Source organism: Ovis aries, chromosome 3, assembly GCF_016772045.2.
Source record: "Ovis aries strain OAR_USU_Benz2616 breed Rambouillet chromosome 3, ARS-UI_Ramb_v3.0, whole genome shotgun sequence".
Taxonomy (NCBI): Eukaryota; Metazoa; Chordata; class Mammalia; order Artiodactyla; family Bovidae; genus Ovis; species Ovis aries.
Genome location: NC_056056.1, coordinates 51,323,719 through 51,347,994, shown reverse-complemented (window position 1 = coordinate 51,347,994; position 24,276 = coordinate 51,323,719). Strand labels below are relative to the sequence as shown.

The following is a 24,276-nucleotide window of genomic DNA, read 5'->3' as shown; positions in this document are numbered from 1 at the left end:
GTAGCCGCCAGGTTCCTCTGTTCATGGGATTCTCCAGGCAAGAATACTAGAGTGGGGTACCATTTCCTTCTCTGGGGGAATCTTCCCCTGGAAGATCTGGTTAAAGCCATGAATTTTGTATCAATTAAAATTAGGGGGAAAAAAAAGACAAGGCATTTTAGTAATTATAGGAAGAGAGTGAAAGGACAGAAAATAAGGTATTGTGAGAAAGTTTAAACTACAACTTTCCAAAATTTAACTCGGAGAAATGCAAAACTTCTCCAGTAAGAACACTGGTGTTTTGTTCCTTTTTTTTAATTGAATGATTAGAAAAAAACATGATTATTGTAAAGTTGAACAGAATATTCATCCCTGAATGGCATTTCTCATTTTCCTTCTGAAATCAAACTGATGCTTATCATGAAAGCCTCAAAGCCACAGTGGCGATGGCAGCTTCTTTCGGCTCCTTTGTGAAGCACAGCCGAGAAGCATGGGCGCAGGGAGGGCCTCTCATTTCACAGTCTTTTATACTGATGAAATCCAAAACGTTAATTAGGCTTTCAATGCTTCTTTTTACATCCTCACTTTCATTAGTTTGTCCCCAATCCAATCAAATGCGGGACTGTTCCAGTCTCCACTCCAAAGACAATTTCATTTATTCATTCGTTCATTCAGGAAAACACACTGTGTGTTCACCCTGCAGAGACCATGCCCTATGCATAGGGACATGATCTTCTGCCCTCAAGAGACCTTTGGTGTAATATGAGATAAATTTAAATATTTGCAATACTATGTGGTGAAGGATAATGATAGACACATATATAGATAGAGACAGGTTTGCCTAAAAAAGGAAGTAATCACTAAGTAGAGAGAATTGGCTTCTCAAAAAAAAAAAAAAAAAAAAAAAGGAAGTAGTCAATAGTCAACCCCAAGGATTTCTGAAGGGCTTCCCTCATAGCTCAGTCAGTAAAGAATCTGCCTGCAATGTAGGAGACTCTGGTTTGATTCCTGGGTCAGGAAGATCCCCTGGAGAAGGAAATGACAACCCACTTCAGTATTCTTGCCTGGAGAATCCCAGGGACAGAGGAGCCTTGCAGGCTAGAGTCCACGGGGCCGCAAGAATCAGACACTTAGCAACTAAACCACAAACAGGATATCTGAGAAGGATCCTGTAAGGGAAAGCTTTTCATTCGTCCTCAAAGGATGGATTAGGTACACTGGTTTTGGATTTTGTGCCCTGGTGATTCCTTTAGTAATATGACTTCCTTTAATTGTTAAATAACTTACTTAGGTTTTCTAATGATTATTTGCTCATTGTAGAATATTTAAAACAAGCAAAACTGAAATAAAATTCCAGAGGTAGACACAATTTTAATTCAATTTTAGGAGTAAGCCTTCCTGAAATTATTTACTTTCCTCTTTGCTCCCATTCTCTCTCCTTTCTTCATGTAGATTCTTAAATAAGGAACATTTTGCATGCAGAGTTTTGCCTCACGTTTTCATATTTATTACATTACCCCAGTTTCCTATTCATCAACTATTCTCTAATTCAGAATTTAAAGTTCTTAATGGTTATGTATGATTTCACTCTAGATTTGCTATGTTTTGGGGTTACCTGGAGAAGGCAATGGCACCCTACTCCAGCACTCTTGCCTGGAAAATCCCATGGACAGAGGAGCCTGGTAGGCTGCCGTCCACGGGGTCGCGAAGAGTCAGACACAACTGAGCGACTTCACTTTCACTTTCATGCATTGGAGAAGGAAATGGCAACTCACTCCAGTGTTCTTGCCTGGAGAACCCAGGAATGGGGGAGCCTGGTGGGCTGCCATCTATGGGTTCGCACAGAGTCGGACACGACTGAAGTGATTTAGCAGCAGTAGCAGCAGGATTACCTGGAAACAGACTCTGAGATGAGGTTTGCAGGTTGGAAGTTTCACTGGGGAGAACTCTCAGAAGGTTGCCTATAAAGCATTGAGGGAAGCAGGAAGGGGCAGAGACAGAGCTTGGAAAGTAATACGGCTGCAATGGAGGCCTCAGCCCATCCTAACGGGGAGTTTAGCTGGGTCTTTCAGAGTTGTGACAAGCAGAGCTGGCAACCCACAACTGTCACTTGCCATCTGCTCCTACAAGAATGAAGTCACTAGCCGCTGTGGTTGCTGACCTTCAACATACCCTCAAAGAAGTTCTGGGTGGAAATCAAGAATGAGTCACTTAGTGCTCCAGGAAAAACTGGCAGAACGGGTCTTCATGTAGATATTTTCAGGAAGTTTTGTGAGTCCAATTTCTTGTATCTTCTTATATCTAGAAAAGCACTGAAATCATTAAAGGAGACATATGCTCCTGGTGAGTAGCAGCAACCTTCTGCAAAAACATGTGCCTGACTGACTGCACATACTCCCTTCACCAAAATAACATATATACTGATCCTGCCCCCCATATACACCACTTCCTTGGAGCAGTTCCTCAGAGCTATCTGAGGGGCTGTCTCCTGGGCTATACTCCTCATTTTGTCCCAAATAGTACTTAATTTATGACTCTCATATTGTGCAGGCTTCCTGGTGGCTCAGCGGTAAAGAATCCACCCTCATGCAGGAGATGCAGGAGACACAGGTTCAATTCCAGCCTTGGGAAGATCCCCTGGAGGAGGAAATGGCAACCCACTCCAGTATTTTGCCACTCCAGTATTCTGGCCAGCTACAGCCCATAGGGTCACAGAGTCCAATGAGACTGAGCATGCAGTTATGTTGAGCATTTTTTTGTTTGTTTTTTTTTTTTCAATTGACAGAAGCAAAGGGGCCAAGCCTCTGTATACTTGTATGCAAATAGTCACTGAATGTCAGCTGATAAAACCTGGGGTAAGACAGCTTTCTTCAACCCACATCTTTCCTGGCAGAGGGACTCAGCTGTGTACGGTCAGTAGCCAACCTTTCAGACAAGAGGGGGATCAGTGCCTTGGCCCTGAAAGGGAAAATGGGTGTCAAACCACTTTAACTACCACACATTATAGTTCACTTATCCCTTGTCTTATTGTTGAACATGTAGAGTGTGTTTAGAGGATGAACAGAAAGGGAAGAAAAGAGATCATTTGCGTGGGGGAAAAAAGAAACAACAGAAAATTAGGAAAACATAAACTCAGAGTAGGGGAGAGGACTATAAGCAGACAGTGATGAGATGAGTGGGAGGGGAGGGGATGGGCAGAGCCAGGCCACAGATGGGAGATGATCTTGTAAGAAGTGGAAGATACTGAACGATTTGCTCTGGTTGCATCTGTTTAGTGAGGGCTGCTTCTGCTCAGGGGCACGACATTCTCTCTCAGTGCCCCGCTGGGAGACTGAAAGGTGGATGGTTACTGCCAGAACCTTTGATGCAGTCATCATTTGCAGGGACCTCTACAGCTGTGTCTGTCTTTAATCAACTGTAGAGAGAGCCTTATCCAACACAAGGGACCTCCAGTCTCAAGCCACCTCTCTTCCTCATGTGGACAAGGGTGGCCCTTGTAGATCTATAACCAAGTTCACTGAGGCATAGAAGGGGCCCGTGTAGTCCCAGACAGAGGCCATCAGTCAGTTCAGTCGCTCAGTCATGTCCGATTCTTTGCGACCCCACGAACCGCAGGACACCACCAGGCCTCTCTGTCCATCACCAACTCCTGGAGTTTACCCAAACTCATGTCCATTGAGTCGGTGATGTCCTCCCACCATTTCATCCTCTGTCGTCCCCTTCTCCAGCTCTCAATCTTTCCCAACATCAGGGTCTTTTCAAATGAGTTAGCTCCTCGCATCAGGTGGCCAAAATATGGGAGTTTCAGCTTCAACAACAGTCCCTCCAATGAACACCCAGGACTGAGTTTCTTTAGGATGGACTGGTTGGATCTCCTTGCAGTCCAAGGGACTCTCAAGAGTCTTCTCCAACACCACAGTTCAAAAGCATCAATTCTTCCGTGCTCAGCTTTCTTCATAGTCCAAATTTCACATCCATACATGAATACTGGAAAAACCATAGCCTTGACTAGATGGACCTTTGTTGACAAAGTAATGTCTCTGCGTTTTAACATGCTGTCTAGGTTGGTCATAACTTTCCTACCAAGGAGAAAGCATCTTTTAATTTCATGGCTGCAGTCACCATCTGCAGTGATTTTGTAGCCCCCAAAAATAAAGTCAGCCACTGTTTCCCAATCTATTTGCCATGAATTGATGGGACTGGATGCCATGATCTTAGTTTTCTGAATGTTGAGCTTGAAGACAACTTTTTTCACTCTCCTCTTTCACTTTCATCAAGAGGCTCTTTAGTTCCTCTTCACTTTCTGCCATAAGGGTGGTGTCATCTGCATATCTGAGGTTATTTATATTTTTCCTGGCAATCTTGACTCCAGCTTGTGCTTCATCCAGCACAGTGTTTCTCATGATGTACTCTGCATAGAAGTTAAATAAGCAGGGTGACAATATACAGCCTTGAGGTACTCCTTTTCCTATTTAGAACCAGTCTGTTGTTCCATGTCCAGTTCTAACTGTTGCTTTCTAACCTGCATATAGGTTTCTTAAGAGGCAGGTCAGGTGATCTGGTATTCCCATCTCCTTCAGAATTTTCCACAGTTTACTGTGATCCACACAGTCAAAGGCTTTGGCATAGTCAATAGAGCAGAAATAGATGTTTGCTTGTTTGTTTTTTTTTCTGGAACTCTCTTGCTTTTTTGATGATCCAGTGAATGTTGGCAATTTGATCTCTGGTTCCTCTGCCTTTTGTAAAACCAGCTTGAACATCTGGAAGTTCACGGTTCACGTATAGTCGAAGCCTGGCTTGGAGAATTTTGAGCATTATTATCAACCAGAAGCAAATATACAAGATTGTATACTCCAACTAGAGGTAAAGAGGAAAGACATCCATGCCTGGGGCTTCCTTGCTCACCCACCACCCCATGTGGACTGGCCAAGATTGAGAAATTCCCCTCTAAAAAGACAAAACAACAATTTCCTATTTAGTGTCAAATAGTTAAATTTATCCCCTTAATTGATCAATTAATTGGTTAACTGACTTTGGGAAATGGAAGAGCTGAGCTGAGAAGAGCCAGCAGAAATAGATCATGGTGGGGATTTTTTTTCCTGAATGCCAGGCAGGGTCAGTGAAATTGCAACACACAGTTCTGGCTGGTCTGGTTATGAATTAATAAAGATCTTGGTCTTAAAGCAAGAAATCCCTGTTGTTTAAGTTTGTCAGGCTTTATTAAGTCAGTGGTTCTGTGCTGATTGGGAACAGGGTGGGGCTGGCAAGGGAGCAAGTGTGTTGCCATGGTGACAAGAAGTCATTTGCGTGGGTGCAGCAATTGTCTTGATTCTAGGAAGTTTATTTAGAGAGGCTCATGCGCTGATGGGCAGAAATGGCTCTGAATCTCTCAGTATTATTATGGCATCAGGACTACAGATCACCATCCTAACAGTTTTCTGGTATCCAAGCAACTAAAATATTCTTGACATGCTGAGAGAATCCAGGAGACTCCTATAACCCTGGCACTTGTAAAGGAAGCAAGGTCTAAGGGTTCAGTCAGGGAGGCTCAAATGCTATTGACTCGAATTCAGAGATGTGAAACCCGGCAAAATCAAGACAGCAATGTTCATGCATTCATTCAAAAATATGTATTGGGCAACAGGTGCCAAACGCTGTTCCTAAGTCCAGGATGTTTTAAGTACCACTTTTCACCCATTGTGCCAGGTAAGGCAGGTGTATTCACATAGTAGGCCCTGCAGAAGGGACTTGCTACAGTCTATGACAGCGGAACCTGGCAAGAGCAAGTGACCTATGTGCCACAAAATACGGGGTGGACCATACACCAATGAACCTTGCTAGGGTGGGAAGAAGTTAGGCTAACAGGGCTGCATTCCTAAATGCAAAAGTCTGTATTGTAGCTTTGCACAAACACAGTATCATGACGCTTCTCAGCAGATACTTCAAAAATACTGTTGTGATACTTTAGAGGTGCTTTAAACAAAAGAGAAAACAAGGGAAAAAGAAGGCAAAGAAGAGGCTTATTGCATGGATTATGCTGATTAAAAATATGTTAATTGTCCAGTAAAAATTCTTCCAGATAACATATATCATTATTAAAAACTCTTCCAGGTAAAAATTATTTAGATTTAGGGAAGATTTAAAAACCTTTATGAGACACATTTGTCGGTTGACAGACCTATCTGTATTCCTTTAAGCATGAAAATGGCTTAAGAGCATAAAGAGACACCCCAGAACAGGGCTTGGTGTAGTGCTTGGCAGTGGGGCTGGGGAAAGTTGATTACACCTCAGTGGTCAGGGTTTCATTTGTGAAATGAGCATTTGGTTTGGAAGATCTCCATTTCTAGTTGTATCCAAGGTTCTACGGCACTTAAAATAACATCTTCTAACCAAAGAGTTCCCAAGGATCTAATTCCCTTACAAAACAGCTGGATGGTCATTAGCACATAGCTAAAAGGTAAGATTGCTTCTATGCCTGGAAGAAACACAACCTGCTGAGCTGGCAGTCATACGGACTCCTTCAGAACAAAAATAATTTGTAATGTTTCTCTTTCACACTTGACTCTCCATAAACAAGATAAAATGACAACCCTCAGGATAGGAGAAAATATTTGCAAATGAAGCAACAAAGGATTAATCTCCAAAATGTACAAACAGCTCATGGAGCTCAATATAAAAAAAACAAAAACAAAAACTCAATAAAAAAAAAAAAAAACAGGTGGTAGACTTAAATAGACATTTCTCCAAAGAAGACATACAGATGGCCAAGAGGCACTTGGGAAGATGTTCAACATCACTAATTGCTAGAGAAATGCAGATCAAAACTGCAATGAGACATCACCTCACACTGGTCAGAACGGCCATCCGTCTCAAAATCTACACACAAAAAGTGCAGGAGAGGGTGTGGAGAAAAGGGAACCTTTTTGCATTGTTGGTGGAGATGTAAATTGATACAGCCACTGTGGAGAAGAATATGGAGATTCTTAAAAAAAGACTAAGCACAGAACTACAATTTGACCCAGCAATGCCTGCTACTGGGCATATAGACTGAGAAAACCATAATTCAAAAAGACACATGTATCCCAGTGTTCACTTCAGCCCTATTTACAACAGCTAGGACACAGATGCAACCTATATGTCCATCAACAGATGAATAGATAAAGAAGATGTGGTACAGACATACAATGACATATTACTCAGGCATAAAAAGGAACAAAATTGAATCATCTGTAGTGATGTGGATGAAACTAGAGTCTGTTACACAGAGTGAAGTAAGTCAGAAAGAAAAAAACAAATAACATGTATTAACACACACACATATGTATAGAATCTAGAAAAATGGTACTGATGAACCTATTTGCAGGGCAGGAATAGGGACCCAGACATAGAGGATGGACCTGTGAACACAGCTGGGGAAGGAGAGGGTGGGACGAATTGAGAGGGGAGCACTGACAAACATACCCTACCAGGTGTAAGACAGACAGCAGGTGGGCAGCTGCTGGGTGACAGGGAGCTCAGCCTGGTGCTCTGTGATGACGCAGAAGGGAGGGAGGGGGGGAGTGGGAGGGAGACTCAAGAGGGATATACGTATTCATAGTGGGGCTTCCCTGGTGGCACAGACGGTAAAGAACCTGCCTTCAATGCCGGAGACCCGGGTTTGATCCCTGGATTGGGAAGATCCCCTGGAGAAAGAAATGGCAACCCACTTCAGTATTCTTGCCTAGAGAATTCCATGGACAGAGGAGTCTGGCGAGCTATAGTCAATGGGGATGAAAAGAGTCGGACACAACTGAATGACTAACACATACATACACACACATAATATATAGTTATTAATGATTCACATTGTTGTATGGCAGAAGCCAACACAAAATTATTATACTCACTTCAAGTTATACTCTAATTTTAAAAAATAAAATTAAAGAAAGAATCACTGTAAACATCAAAACAATATAGCAGAACTGTTCCCTTGAGACAGTAGAAAGTCCTGAATCAGAAATGAGGGGTTCTGCCACCTCCCCCTCCACCATCTCTCACGTGACCTTGAGCCAACCACCAACACCTTCCAACCCTCAGTTTTCTCTTCTGAAAACTGGGCATAAGGACTATCATTTGGGATTTAAAAACTGAAACTTGAAAAGAACTATTCTGGTATTATAACACTTTCTATGGAGTGCCTTTAATTTCCTTCTTTGAAAATAACTTATTTCACAGAATGACAAGAAGACCCAGTATTCTATTACAGCTCTCAAGAGAATGCACAGAGCAGATGTTGAGAATGACAAGGTTACCCTTACAGATGCTGGGGAACAGGAAGGAAATTAAACTACTGCTTCTAGAAACTACTCACTGCACATACTTAATCAGTTTTCTTTTTTTTTTTTTTTCATTTTCAGTATGAAAGGCATGCTATTGTTTTCTTTTGTTTCCTTAAAATCAGGAACAGTATTAGCTCTCTAGAAAGGTGATCCTTGGATCACATTTTCCCATTTTGTGGCTCACAGAATAAAATTATCCTGGTGGTGGTGGTTCAGTTGCTACATCATGTCCAACTCTTCATGGACTGTGGAGCCCTGCCAGGCTTCTCTGTCCCTGGGATTCTCCAGGCAAGAATTGACATTTCCTTCTCCAGGGGATCTTCTCAACCCAGGGATCAAATCCAGGTCTCCTGCATTGCGGGCAGGTTCTTTACCTACTGAGACAGGAAGAAAGTACTCTCCTAAACACATAAAACAAATCCCCGTAGTTTATTGTCCAAATGTAGTTTTACTGAGAGCCGAAGTCTGGTTCCAAACCTTGGTCCTTTCCTTTGCCTGCTTGTGAGTGGATGCTGATAAGAGTGACATGATGAACAGACAAGAGAGATCCAGTGCCTAGAACATGGGCTGCATCATTTGCCCCTTAAATTCTTCCATGTTCCCCAATTCGGATACCAGAGGGTAGCATGGGAATGTAAACTCGAAATGAAAAGGAGGGATGGATGCACAGGGCACAGATGCCAAGTGAGGCTGTCCTCATCTTCACTATCAAAGCCTGGACTATCTGGAGATCCAAGGCCACTCTCAAATACTAACTCCTTGGAAGCTGAGAGACCTCCTTTAATTAGCAATTATGCCTTTTGAAAAAAGCCTCTTATTTTTCCAAGAAACCAAAGCACACCCAGTACATTTTAATGGTATGTTTCAGAAAGTTAATCCAGGGCAAATTGTAGGATACTTTTATTCAACAACAAAATAAAGATTGTACTCCCTGTTCCCAACTGGGAAACAATTAATCAATTAGTTGCATCTGCAATAGTTTGCATAAAGTGACTATTAGGAGCAAAGATTTAATCTCAAATCTCCAGAGCTATGTTTCAGTTTTTCTTTCTTTTGGATTAAAAGAAAAGCAAGACAACAATATAATTAAGCATTGTTTCTAAGAAGAAGATGGTCTCCTCTCCTATTTTTTTTTTAAATTATGAAAGTATGACAACACATTTACAGGAGAGTTGGAAAATACAGAACAAGGTTACATAGTGTTATTCAGTTGCTGAGTCATGTTGGACTCTTTGTGACCTCACAGACTGCAGCATGCCAGGCTTCCCTGTCCTTCACAGCTTCCTGGAGTTTGCTCACACTCATGTCCATTGAGTCGGTGATGCTGTCACCCACTTCTCCTTCCCTCAGTCTTTCCCAGCATCAGGTTTTTTCCAATGAGTCAGCTCGCCACATCAGGTGGACAAAGTATTGGGGCCTCAGCTTCACCATCAGTCCTTCCAATGAATATTCTGGGTTGATTTCCTTGATGATTGACTGGTTTGATCTCCTTGCAGTCCAGGGGACTCTCAAGAGTCTTCTCCAGCACCACAGTTAGAAAGTATCAATTCTTCAGCGTTCAGCCTTCTTTATGGTCCAACTCTCCCATCCATATGTGACTACTGGAAAAACCATAGCTTTGACAAGACAAACCTAAATGCTGTCTAGGTTTTTCATAGCTTTCCTTCCAAGGAGCATGCATCTTTTAATTTCATGGCTGTGGTCACAATCTGCAGTAATTTTGCAGTCCAAGAAAGTAAAATCCATCACTATTTACACTTATTCCCCATCTATTTGCCATGAAATGATGGGACAGGATGTGAGAGTTGAGTGCAGAAAGCTGAGTCCAGAAAAATTGATGCGTTAGAATAAGACTCTTGAGAGTCCCTTGAACTGCAAGGAGATCCAACCAGTCCATCCTAAAGGAAATCAGTCCTGGGTGTTCATTGGAAGGACTGATGCTGAAACTCCAATCCTTTGGCTACCTGATGTGGAGAGCTGACTCATTTGAAAAGACCCTGATGCTGGGAAAGATTGAGGGCAGGAGGAGAAGGGGACGACAGAGGATGAGATGGTTGGAGGGCATCACTGACTCAATGCACTTGAGTTTGGGTAAACTCCAGGAGTTGGTGATGGACGGGGAGGCCAGCTGTGCTGTGGTTCATGGGGTTGCAAAGGGTCAGACACCACTGAGCAACTGAACTGAACTGATGGGACAGGATGCCACAATCTTAGTTTTTTTAATGTTGAATTTTAAGCCAGCTTTTTTTTCACTCTCTTCTTTCACTCTCTTCAAGAGGCTCTTTAGTTTCTCTTTGCTTTCTGCCATTAGAGTGCTATCATCTATCTATCTATCTATCTATCTATCTATCTATATATATATATAAAACAATTATTTTTTGAGTAGATAAATTAAGATTTTTAGTTGGAGTTTCAACATTAAACTCTCAAAAGTTAATAGAATGAAGAAACAAATAAGTAGAAGAATATAGTAGACCTGAAAAGCACTGTAAACCAATTCAACATAATTAAGAATTACACAATTTTCACATAGCAGTAGGATACAATTCTATTCAAGTTCCCAAAGACTGCACACTAGGAGACACTCTAACGTATCCAGGGACATAAAACAAGGTGCAAAGTCTTCATGGTCTGAAAATACTGAAATCACACAGAGTCTGCGTTCTTATCACTGTGGGATTATGTTAGAAATCAACATTGAAAGATAACTGAAAATAAACCACATATTTTCCAAGTGCAATGTATCATTTACCAAGAGAGATCTTCAACTTAGCCTTCAAAAGTCTTAATAAAGCTAGACTGCAAAAAACAGGGTGATTGCAGAGAAGAAAGCATTTATAGGAGAAATTAGTATCAAAATGAGAAATTAATATTAAAGATACTTTAAACAAAATCACATGTATTAGTAGGTTTCTTTGTTATCACACAGATTTATTACAGTAAAAGTTCAAAAATGTTTAAAGTTCAAAAAGTTTTATCTACACTTAACTTTTGTAAACTGTTTCACACAGAACGGAACCCTACATTTCTTATTTTGTCATATAGAGTGAAGGAAGTCAGAAAAAGAAAAAAACATATATATACATATATATTGTATATTGACCCATGTAAGTGGAATCTAGAAAAATGGTACAGATGCACCTATGCGCAGGGAGGAATAGAGACACAGAAGTAGGGAATGGACATGAGGATGGTGGGGGCTTGGGCATATGAACTGGGAGGCGGGGACTGATGTAAGCACACTGCTATATGGGACAGAGATAGCCAGTGGGAAACTGCTGTAGAGAGTAGGGAGCTCAGCTCGATGCTCTGTGGTAACTTATGTGGTGGGATAAGGGGAGGTCCAAGAGGGAGGGCATATATGTATAGATACAGTTGATTCACTTCGTCACGCAGCAGGAACTAACACAACATTGTAAAACAACTATGCTCCAATTTTAAAAAAAAGAAATGAGAAAAAAAGGAGTGAGTGACATGTACAGAGTTCACAGCAATTTCACTGGCTTGTGGACAATCAGGACAGAAGGGGCCACTGAGGTTTGATGCTTTCCCTCCTTTTCTCTTTTAACATTTACCTCATGTCCACCATGTGCAATTCTCTGGGGAATTTTAGAATCGCAAAGTCCCAGCAGAGATTGTTTTCTCCTTGCTCATCCTTTGCTGGAACTCTTTGCTGGGAAGAGTCTTCAGTCAGAATAAAGACTTTTTTTCTGGCCTTCCTTGCTGCTAGATGTCACTATGTCACTTAGTTCTGGCCAGCGGGATGTAGGCAGAAATGATGCATGCAGCTTCGTCAAGGTTTCCTTCAAAGCAGAAGGTATGGCTTTCTCTGTTTGTCCTCTTTCCTGCCAGCTAGGATGCAAATGTGGGGGCCAGAGATGGAGCACAGTTCAGTTTATAGAGCAGAGGCCTCACAATGAGGCTCTTGGGTCTCTGATGGTTGTGGGACACCCATACCAACTGGGAACCACCTGTTTAGACTTCTACAAAGGTCAAAGATATGCCACTCTGCTGTTTAAAACACTATTATTTTGGACTTGCAGCCTCCCAGAGCTAGTCCTAACCTCTCTTACTTGACTCTTCCTTCCAGAGAACTTAAACATACACCTGTAATTCTCTTGCTTGGTGTCAGAAGTCAGAAACAAGGTTTTGCATGTATACCTGATTTGGACTAGTTTGGAGTACCCTCAGCTCCCTTGAAAGTCATTGGCTCCACTGGACTTCACCTGGGTATACTCACATGGTCTCAAACTTTTGCAAAGGCCACTTGGCATGGAGGTCACAAACTCAAATATAGGCATCAGAGAGAGCAGAGGACTGGCCCTATGAATGGTGTGGTCTGGAGCAAACTGGAGATGCATCCCAGCTTAAAGCAGTGTGCTGCTACTGAGTCCCCATCCCTGGCAGTCACACTACCACTTAAATCCCATGATGACAAGTCTTCACGTCTCAAGAGCCATTGGAAACCTGACTTTTCATAGGGAAGTGCACAAGTTTTAAATTTTCACAACTGAATTTTTTTAAAAAAATTAATAATTATGTGGATCAAGTAAAACTTGGCTTTGGTCAAGACTTGGCTTCCTGGCTGGCAGTTCACAACAAGTTATAAGCATGGGGAAAAGGTGTTATCAGCTATCATACAGCTTAGTGCATATGCTCCCAACACACAAAAAAAGTCATTACTGTATGGAGAGAATTTAAACTGTTAAAAATGTGAAATAAATGTCAAAAGTACCTAAAAGGAGGCTCATAAATTATGAAATATATGTAAAGTTTTATTTAACTTCAGATAGTGTAAAAATAGCACCACTTTACCTCCCCATGCTCGATGAAGATGGAAACTAAAAACTGAGATACTTTATTTAGATGCATTATCTGGGGGACAGAGTTAACTGTCTCCATTTGTGTTCCTTGGCATGTATTAGTACCAGCCCCCTATTGCTACATACAGGTAAACTTTTCTGTCCACAGCATATCCCATTCCCAGCAACAGAGGACCAAGGACCTAAGCCTGAGGTCTCTCATTTGGGGAAAGCGCCTTACCTCATTTTCTAAGGCATCAGCTTCCCTGGTCTCCACATGCCCTCATGATGTTAATTACACACCTGCCCACTGGTGCTGGCCACTCAGGGATGCAGATGTGGGACTGACAGCAGGCCAGCCACAGACTTGGCGGTCTGCCAGAAACCACAGCATCCATCTAACTCCTTTCTGCACCTAACACTGCTCTTCTGCAATTAACCCTCCCCCCTCCCCCCCCCCTTCCTCCCTGCAAAGAAGGAATGCCAAAGGCATTACTGCGCAGCAGGCAAAGCTCAGCATGGCTGCAGGGCTAAGGAATCCTGGTGTTTCTGAAATTTTTATTCTAGGTAAAATTCACTCTAGCAACCTGGAGCTGCCTTAGATTAGCTTAGTTTAGCTTAGCTACTCTCAGGACCAATCATAAACAGTTTTGACCTCTCAGTTTAGGATGTCTCTGAACTGTTACAAAAGCATATGCTAATACAAACCCTGCTGGGGTGGGTTTTATTCCAGTTAAGTGAAATGCTCCCCAGAGACTATGGATTAAGATACAACAACTTAGGGTAGAGCCATGGAGGTCAGACCCTTTAAACCAATCAAGCTCCAATTTGGTTGCATAAACTGAGCAAAAACACACAATATAAAGACTGAAAAGGCATTTTTCATTTTCTTTACACTTCTAATTTTCAGTCACCCGGGATACAAGGCTTCTGCAGAACATGGTTTGCCAGGTATGAGGCCCACTTTAAACACAGCCCTGCTGTGCTGCTTTGTAAAATGAATATTTTTTAAAATTTAATTTTTATTTTATATTGGACTATCACTGATTTGGGCTTTCCTGGTGACTCAGACAGTAAAGAGTCTCTCTGCAATGCAGGAGACCCAGATTTGATTTCTGGGTCTGTCCGCAATGCAGGAGACCCAAATTCTATCCCTGGGTCAAGAAGATCACCTAGAGAAAGGAATGGCTACTGACTCCAGTATTCTTGCCTCGAGAATTCCATGAACACCGGAGACTGGCAGGCTACAGTACATGGGTAGCAAAGAGTCAGACAGGACTGAGTGACTACTGTTTTCACTTCCCATAATTGATTTAAAATGCTGTGTTAGTTTCAGGTGTGTAGCTAAGTGATTACGTTTTTTATATACATAAAAGAAGGGATATATATTCATTCTTTTTCCCATTCTTTCCCACATAAGTTATTACAAAATATCGAGTAGTGTTCCCTGTGCTATACACTGGGTCCGTGTTGACTATCTGATTTACTCATTGTAGTATGTACATGTTAATCCTAAACTCCTAATTTATCCCTCCCCAGAATGTTTTTTCTTTGGTAACCATAAATTTGTTTTCGAAGTACGTTACTTTGTAAAATGGATATTTGCAAACAGAATGATTTCTGCATATTGATACTCTTATAATTTAAGATATATTCATCTCAAGATTTCATGTATATTATAAAGATACATGGGGCTGCTCCAGTGGCTCAGTGATAAAGAATCTGCATGCAAAGCAGAAGACACAGGTGATGCAGGTTCGATCCCTGGGTCAAGAATATGCCCTGGAGGAGGGCATGGCAACCCACTCTAGTATTCTTGCCTGGAGAATCCCATGGACAGAGGGCCCGGTGGGCTGCAGTCTATGGGGTGGCAAAGAGTCGAAAACAACTGAAGTGACTGAGCATGCACACACAGGCACAATGATCCATACACTCCTACCTACAGGCGTATTTTCCGAGGAGAAGCAGTTAATGATAATGAAGAAGTGGCGATGACCACTACAGCAGGACAGGGCCACGATCCACCACTGGTTGACAGGGGACTCCCAAGTGCCTCACTACCAGATGTGTGCTGAGAACAGGAGCCAGGGAACTTGCAGGAAGCGTGGAATCTCAGGCACCAAAGGATGGGAATTGGGTAGAAGCGCAGAATTCCAGGCCTTAGTCAGAATCAGAATCTGCATTTTAACAAGACCGATAAGTGATTCCTCTGCACTGATCAGAATTCGAAAGGTAGTGTTACAAAGCTAGCCAAGGAGGTGTGGTACCTATATAACCCATGTCCTAGAGTAGACACTCGGTCTGGAGAGAAGACAACTGCCATGGAATCCTAATTACACCATCTAAGAAATTACTTCTCAGTTTTCCACATCTGTAAAATGGACATAACAACACATCTCACACGATGGGAATATTTACTTAATGAACTATAAACAGTTGTTCCACAATAAGTGGTCTTAGTATTATCCACCCACATTCTCTTGAGTACAAAAATATCATGAGTCCATTTGTTGAATATCTCCCCCCTTAAAGAATTCAACTGGAAACTTCCTTGAAGAGTTGGCTAGAAATAAGGACATAAGGGCACTTGCCTAAATCTGAAAAGCCAGAATAAGTATGGGTACAAATGATTTTCTTTCGAGTAGGAAGGCAGTCTGTAGAACTCTGACTTCTTCCTGAGCCCATGGTAACAAGCTGAATGCAGTACATAGCAAAGAAAACTATTGATAAATACTAAAAGTGATTTTTTAAAACTCATCTTACGTCCATTCAGTTCAGTCGCTCATTCGTGTCTGACTCTTTACAGCCCCATGAATTGCAGCATGCCAGGCCTCCCTGTCCATCACCAACTCACGGAGTTCACTCAAACTGATGTCCATCGAGTCGGTGATGCCATCCAGCAATCTAATCCTCTGTCGGCCCCTTCTCCTCCTGCCCCCAATCCCTCCCAGCATCAGAGTCTTTTCCAGTGAGTCAGCTCTTCGCATGAGATGGCCAAAGTATTGGAGTTTCAGCTTTAGCATCAGTCCTTCCAAAGAACATCCAGGACTGATCTCTTTTAGGATGGACTGGTTGGATCTCCTTGCAGTCCAAGGGACTCTCAAGAGTCTTCTCCAACACCACAGTTCAAAACCATCAATTCTTCGGCGCTCGGCTTTCTTCACAGTCCAACTCTCACATGCATACATGACCACAGGAAAAACCTTAGCCTTGACTAGATGGACCTTTGTTGGCAAAGTAATATCTCTGCTTTTCAATATGCTATCTAGGTTGGTCATAATTTTCCTTCCAAGGAGTAAGCGTCTTTTAATTTCATGGCTGCAATAACCATCTGCAGTGATTTTGGAGCCCCCCAAAATAAAGTCTGACACTGTTTCCACTGTTTCCCCATCTATTTGCCGTGAAGTGATAGGACCAGATGCCATGATCTTCGTTTTCTGAATGTTGAGCTTTAAGCCAACTTTTTCCCTCTCCTCTTTCACTTTCATCAAGAGGCTTTTTAGTTCCTCTTCATCAGCATAGTCTTAAAATATTAACTCCTCACACTAAACCAAAGGTACAATGAACAAGTGAAGCAGAAAAATGGAAATAATGACAAAAGATGAAGACAAAATTTAACCCACTGTTATTTAGTTCAGCTCCATTAGGTGAACACACCAAAAAACTATGTAAATCCTCTCTCCCACCTGCAGATGTCACTGAGTACAGATTATAAGAAGGAAAGTTTCTTTTCTCAAATGGTCAGAACAAACTGTTAATTTATTTTATGAAAACTGCTTCTTCCCATTTCAAATCCTCTCCACCTGATGAAGCAGGTCAACAAATCTTCTGGTGATCACTTATTTCAGTTACACTACTGAAGTTATTATGTATAGCTGGATTTAAGGAAATTAAACAAAAACAGATACACTTAAAGTTTTCTATATTTGAAGCTGGAAGAGGTTCATCAACACACCCTTTATAAAAAATTCATTTTCAGAAGGCTTTCAAATGAAAGCACTGCAATCTGCAGTTTCAATGGGCAAATGAACTTGAGTCTTCCACCAAATAGATGAATCAATTACAGTGCATGGAGGTTGTCTTGTTTGATATAGGAGTTCAGTATGGCTTGAATCTATACCTATTTGCCATTTAAGATATACAGTATCTACATGAGACACACACCTGTGTGTGGACTAGAAAATAAATGGGTTCATATATGTGATAGTTTCATTATCATGCCTACTGTTGTTTCATGAACGTGAAAGTGAAAGGAACGTTGTTCCTTCATGTCTGACTCTTTGTGACCCCATGGACTATACTCGCCAGGCTCTTCTGCCCATGGGAATTCTCCAGGCAAGAATACTAGAGTGGGTTGCCATTTCCTTCTCCAGCGATCTTCCCAACCCAGGGATCAAACCCGTCTTTTGCATTGCAGGCAGACCCTACCCTCTGAGCCACCAAGGGAAGCTATAATAAGCTTTTGACAAATGATCTCAACTGGCTCGACCTTGGTTTCTTCAATGGAAGATGTTAGTATGTGAGATAATATTTAAAATCTCAAACAAGTCAAATGTTTATGATTCTAGGCTTTGAAGGTAACATTTTCATTGAATACCCTTCTCTACCTTTGATTTATCTTTGTGTGCATACATGCACGCTACCTTGCTTCAGTCATGTCTCTTTGCCACCCTATGAACTGTAGCCCACCAGGCTCCTCCTGCCTTGGGATTCTCCAGGCAAGAAAACTGGAGTGGGTTCCCATGTCCTCCTCCAGGGGCTCTTGCCAGCCCAGGGATTGAAGCAGGGTCTCTTATGTCTCCTGCATTGCCAGGCAGGTTCTTTACCACCAGCTCCACCTGGGGTGCTTTTGATGTATCTTTATTGTCCTTAAAATCAATAATAATATACAAAATCTAATTAAAATGACTACTTTTCCCAGGCAAAGAATTAGTTGAATACAGCTTTGTTTAAGGGAAATGAATTGCAACTAATGAAATTTTCAACAAATGATAAAGACAATAAGTGTTTTTCTATCTCTGAGAATTGTGAATGCCTCTGTGGAGGGGGCTTTTTTGAATATCAGTCACAATTCCTGAGGAGCCAGGGCATCACTCGAGACCAAGACACCCTCTGGTCAGTTTCCTCATTTCCTCGGCGAGTGACAATGAAGTGGATCAAGCAACTGCCTTTGCAAGGAAAGAGTACTCTTCCTTGCTGACAACTCACCTTCTCTGCTTTATTCCCTAAACCAGCCCTCCATTTTTTTGTTGTTGTTTTCAAATTGATTTTTGGATCTATTCTGCCAAGTCCTTGCAATGTTGCTAATACCCCAAAATATAAACTTATAGACAAATGTGCAGGAGAAACAATTTGTAGTGAAAATTATCGCTTGCTTTTCTGAAGTATAAAGAGAAAGCTTTCACATTTTAAAATATACACGATCTATTGGGCAGAGTCAGGTTTACTTAAATCCCTGTTGCTATCATTTGCCTGAATCTATATATGTTTAGAAACCACAGGAAAATGTCCTCATCATTTTTCCCCTTAAGATTACATAGTACAACAGAATTCAGATAATAGAATTAGATGAACCATTACAGACTGACCTGTTGTTGAGAGTCCCATCCAATAACTATGGAATAACACATTTGTCCTGAAAGTAGAGGCATTCTCATAACTAAAGATGTAACTATCAATCCTATGAGATCCTATAAATCTCATAAAATATCTAAAATTTCTAATTGTTGTTTTTTACAAAATCCATTTCCCACTAGAAAAATTGTGAATGGCATTTCTCATAATGTTGTCTACATTGAGAAGATAATTACCAATGGGTCACATGTTCTACAAGAAGTTTTTATCAAGTTTTCTCTTTAGTAAAGGGTTCCCTGTCTGTACACTGTGACTTGTGAACCTGTCCAGCATCTGCCTCCAGGGATTCTGTTTATTTTTGCTCAGGATGTAGGCTTCTCTGCACTAAATACCTAGAGTCTGTATCTCAGCACATGGCACATTCAGGCCCATAGCAAGGAACACAATGCAAAGGACATGTGGTGGGCTGACTCTCTAAATACACTGTGAGAGAAAAATGATTAGCTACATATGTCTGTGACTTAGTGGTCAGCTGGAAGAAGACCCCTAAGCCTGGGGACTGAGAAAAAAGGAAAGAAGACACATAGAAGTTAATGTGAGAGAAAGACAGCGCAACCCTGCTCGTATGCAGACTGAGAGCAGCTTCACTGTATAATGGATATTTTATGACTTCATGGTTTGGACAAGTGGTATGGAGGTTTTCAATCAGATTTTTAAGACTTGATTTAAGTTCCTTGTTCCAAATAGGAAAAGGAGTACGTCAAGGCTGTATACTGTCACCCTGCTTATTTAACTTATATGCAGAAGACATCATGAGAAATGCTGGACTGGAAGAAACACAAGCTGGAATCAAGATTGCTGGGAGAAATATCAATAACCTCAGATATGCAGATGACACCACCCTTATGGCAGAAAGTGAAGAGGAGCTAAAAAGCCTCTTGATGAAAGTGAAAGAGGAGAGCAAAAAAGTTGGCTTATAGGTCAACATTCAGAAAACGAAGATCATGGCATCCGGTCCCATCACTTCATGGGAAATAGATGGGGAAACAGTGGAAACAGTGTCAGACTTTATTTTTTTGGCTCCAAAATCACTGCAGATGGTGACTGCAGCCATGAAATTAAAAGACGCTTACTCCTTGGAAGAAAAGTTATGACCAACCTAGATAGTATATTCAAAAGCAGAGACATTACTTTGCCGACTAAGGTCCGTCTAGTCAAGGCTATGGTTTTTCCTCTGGTCATATATGGATGTGAGAGTTGGACTGTGAAGAAGGCTGAGTGCCGAAGAATTGATGCTTTTGAAATGTGGTGTTGGAGAAGACTCTTGAGAGTTCCTTGGACTGCAAGGAGATCCAAGCAGTCCATTCTGAAGGAGATCAACCCTGGGATTTCTTTGGAAGGACTGATGCTAAAGCTGAAACTCCAGTAATTTGGCCACCTCATGTGAAGAGTTGACTCATTGGAAAAGACTCTGATGCTGGGAGGGATTGGGGGCAGGAGGAGAAGGGGACGACAGAGGATGAGATGGCTGGATGGCATCATGGACTCGATGGACGTGAGTCTGAATGAACTCCAGGAGATGGTGATGAACAGGGAGGCCTGGCGTGCTGTGATTCATGGGGTCGCAAAGAGTCGGACACGACTGAGCGACTGAACTGAACTGAACTTCCATCCTCACATGCTCTTCCTGGTAATACTCAGCTCATCACTATAGTAATTCAAAAGGGTAATATCAACTTATTTGCAGGGAAGGAATAGAGATGCAGACAGAGAAAAGATTTGTGGAAACAGCAGGGAAAAGAGAGGGTGGGACAGATTGAGAAAGTAGCACTGACTTATATACACTACTGTATGTAAAACAGATAGCTAGTAGGAAGCAGCTGTATAGCACAGGACGTCCAGCTTGGTGCTCTGTGATGACTAGAGGGGTAGGATGGGAGGGAGGCTCAAGAGAAAAGGGATTATTTTGGGACTGATTCATGTTTTTGTACAGCAGAAACCCACAAACACTGTAAAGCAATTATCTTCCAATATTTTTTAAAAGATATTCGGTATCTTCCTTAAAAATTTGTAAAGAAAAAGCATATTTCATTCACAATCTCTATGCGTTTATTGGGGCTTCCAAGGTAGCTCAGTGGTAAAGAACCCGCCTGCAGTGCAGGAGATGCAGGTTTGATCCCTGGGTTGGGAAGATCCCCTGGAGAAGGTAATGGCAACCCACTCCAGTATTCTTGCCTGGAAGGTTCCGTGGAGAGAGAAGTCTAGGAGGCTACATACAGTCCATGGGGTCACAGAAGAGTCAGACATGACTTAGCAAATAAACAACACCCTTTTCTTGTGTGGGGAAGAAAGAGGGGAGGCCATGGCAAGGGAAGAATAACTCCTTTTATCAGGTGATGGAGCAACCTCTTTGGACACATGGTGTTGGGGTCACAAACCTAAAACCATTTGAGCTGTGATCCCTGGAGGCAGGTGACAGTAATGAAGATACTATAGCTCTCTCTGCCAAGCTCCTAATGGTTACATATTCAGGCTGTGTAAGAGTAAAAAGGGAAAAATATTCAAAAGGAGCAACTTAATAAACTCTGGAACTCACTAAGGACAGGACAACTTCTGACAAAGACAATGGCATGGCTTTGGAGCCTTAAGGGGCTAAGACAGTAACAGTGCCCTTAGCCAGGGAGCCCCTTTGCCCACTAAGAGGAAGCCATGGTGTGAGCAGGACTGGAGCTGCAGAAACTGGTTCTTGGCCAATGCACTAGATCTGACTACATCCCCCTAGACTTCCAGAATGATCTGGGAGGTGGAATTTCTAAAGGGGACTAGAGGTCTTAACCATCCTCAGTATGTGTCCAATGAACTGCTGGAGGAGGCCTTTGCTGTGTTCGGCCAGGTGGAGAGGGCTGTAGTCATTGTGGATGATTGAGGCAGGCCCTCAGGAAAAGGCATTGTTAAATTCTCCGGGAAGCCAGCTGCTCAGAAAGCAGCTGGACAGATGCAGTGAAGGCTCCTTCCTGCTAACCACATTTCCTCGACCTGTGACTGTGGAGCCCATGGACCAGTTAGATGATGAAGAGGGACTCCCAGAGAAGCTGGTTATAAAGAATCAGCAATTTCACGAAGAGCGAGAACAGCCACCCAGATTTGCACAGCCTGGCTCCTTTGAGTATGAGTAGGCCATGCGCTGGAAGGCACTTATTGAGATGGAAAAGCAGCAGCAGGACCAAGTGGACCGAGACATCAAGGAATCTAGTGAGAAGCTGGAGATGGAGATGGAGGCTGCTCGCCATGAGCACCAGGTCATGCTAATGAGGCAGGATTGGGTGAGGCATCAAGAAGAACTTCGGAGGATGGAAGAGCTGCACAATCAAGAAGTGCAAAAACGAAAGCAGCTGGAGCTCAGGCAGGAGGAAGCGCAGGTGCCATGAGGAAGAGATGCGGCAGCAACAATAAGAAACGATGCGACCACAGCAGGAAGGATTCAAGGGAACCTTTCCTGATGAGAGAGAGCAAGAGATACGGATGGGTCAGATGCCCATGGGAGGTGCTATGGGCATAAACAACAGAGGCGCCATGCCCCCTGCTCCTGTGCCAGCTGGTACCCCAGCTCCTCCAGGACCAGCCACTATGATGCCAGGTGGAACCTTAGGATTGACCCCACCAACAACTGAATGCTTTGGCCAAGCTGCTACAATGGAAAAAATTGGGGCATTTGGTGGAACCCCTCCTGCGCTCAACTGTGCAGCTCCTGGAGCTGAATTTGCTCCAAACAAACGTCGCCGATACTAATAAAATTGCAGTGTCTAGTTTCCCAAAACCCTTAAAAGAAGGATCCTTTTTGGACTTAGCCGAATTCTACCCTGGAAAAGTGTTAGGGATTCCTCCCAATAGTTTAGGTCTTCCCTGCCTCTAGTACTCTAGGGGGTATGTTGGAAGCAGAGGGTAAGGGGGGGGGGTGATATTTAACAAATCAGTTCTATGTGGTATATCCTTTCACTAATCAATTCTGTGTGGTGCATTCCTAAAATCTCATGTGATTGTTGAGAGCCTGCGAGGGCCAGGGAGCCACGGCAAAATGGATCCAGTTAGAGCCCCCATCAATCTTAATCATTCCACTCTTTGTCCACCCTGTTCTATTTGCTTTCTTATTCTTACACCACCCCCGCCCCCCCTCCCCCCAGTCAGTAAAGAATCTGCCTGCAGTGCTGGAGACCTGGGTTCTATTCCTGGGTTGGGAAGATCCCCTGGAGAAGGAAATGGCAACCCACTCCAGTATTCTTGCCTGGAGAATCCCATAGACAGAGGAGCCTGGTAGGCTACAGTCCATGGGGTCGCAAGAGTCGGACACGACTTAGTGCACTGTCTCTCAGAGGTCTTAAATTAGCAGTGAAACACAAGAACTACAGATTCTTTTTAATCAAAGTGTATAATTTTTAAATCAAATGTATACTTATTTTAATAATTTTAATCAAAGATCATTTTAATCAAAATGTATAATTTTTATTTGTTGAGCACTGTGAGGCAGTTTATGCTAAGCATTTTATATGTATGTCATTTTACTGAAAACTCTTAAGCTCCAAGATTTTGGCCACCTAATGCAAAGAGCCAACTCACTGAAAAAGACCCTGAGGCTGGGAAACATTGAAGGCAGGAGCAGAAGCGGGCAACAGAGGATGAGATGGTTGGCTGGCATCACTGACTCAATGGACATGAGCCTGAGCAAACTCTGGGACGGAGTGAAGGACAGGGAAGCCTGGCATGCTGCAGTCCAAGGGGTTGAAAAGAAGCTGACATGACGGAGTGACAACAGCAACAACAAGTCACCATGCGGTATATAGTGCAGTCTCATCTTTCAGGTGAGCACCAACGTTAGCTAACTTCCTTGGGGCAGCAGAGCCGGGGTTCCACTCTTACAGCATCTAACCCCAAGTCCATTATCTTAACTGCTGTTTCCCATTGGTCCCTTGAGAAATGACATATGAACTGGCTCAAAATAAAATAATTAAAAAATATTAAGGAAATATTTACCAAATTTGATACTATAATTTTGGATGTATTTTAAATACATTTCCACTTATATTTCTGTTTTCATTTCCTAAATTACAGGTTAGATCTTGTTTCTCCCCTTGCTTGAATGCCTCCCCACACCTCCCGGATTACAGCCCCTCACGACCTGATTCCAGCCCATCTTTTAACCACCGCTCAATATCCTTTCGCACTTGCCCACATCTCCGATGCCCTTGACGATGGGCCAAGTTTGTGATCACACCTGCCCTTTTCTTAACTGTGCTCTGCTTTATTGTCTTCAAAGCCCAACTTAAGCTTCACTTCACCTGCAACAATCTTCTCTGAACTCATAAGCAGAACTAATGACATTTTCTTCCAGATCATTATTGCCCATCACTTGAGATTTTGCTTAGAACATTTTCTTTAAAATGCCAATTTGCATTTCTGATACCTCCATGAGAGGGCAACTCATACTGGGCAGAAGATTTTGTCTTCTTAATCTCACTTTCCCAAAATACAGCTTCCTATATGGATGCATCCAATAAATTGATCAAACTGGTTTTGGTTAAAACCAAGTTTACCTCAGAGATTGTTAT

At 42.3% G+C, this 24,276-nt stretch overlaps 1 protein-coding gene and 1 pseudogene across 4 annotated transcripts in view; one reads left to right on the top strand and one right to left on the bottom strand.

The window, feature by feature from the left end:
- Positions 1-24,276, bottom strand: part of CTNNA2 (catenin alpha 2) — a 1,404,594-nt gene that overhangs the window by 671,011 nt on the left and 709,307 nt on the right. The window lies entirely within an intron of this gene.
- On the top strand, positions 21,465-22,814 carry LOC105609189 (non-POU domain-containing octamer-binding protein-like; annotated as a pseudogene).